Genomic DNA, 418 nt, shown 5'->3' with positions numbered 1-418 from the left:
GTGGGAGTGTGAATATATTTCTTTAATTAGTAGAATAATTTAAGCCTGGTAAATATATATATATATATATATATATATATATATATATATATATATATATATATATATATATATATAGAATAATGCTCATATGTGGTCATGTTGTTAGGTGTGGTCGTGTGGCGGAATTTCAGAATACACTAACAGTGTTAACAACATGCACCAACAGTGTAAGGGAAACACACCACTATGAAATGTAAAAAAAATACCAAAAAATACACAACAGACCCAAAAAATACACCATATAACTCACCAACCCCAATGGTTTATTTCCAAACACTGTATGGTGTTTTTACTCACACCTAATGGTGTGTTGTTGGTGATGCGTACCTAATTTGTGTGCGTTTTTTGTGGTGCATTTCCTGACGTTGATGGTGTA

Source organism: Ipomoea nil, unplaced genomic scaffold (assembly GCF_001879475.1).
Source record: "Ipomoea nil cultivar Tokyo-kokei standard unplaced genomic scaffold, Asagao_1.1 scaffold0980, whole genome shotgun sequence".
In the NCBI taxonomy this organism is placed as follows: domain Eukaryota; kingdom Viridiplantae; phylum Streptophyta; class Magnoliopsida; order Solanales; family Convolvulaceae; genus Ipomoea; species Ipomoea nil.
Note: the sequence above shows the minus strand (reverse complement) of the source record.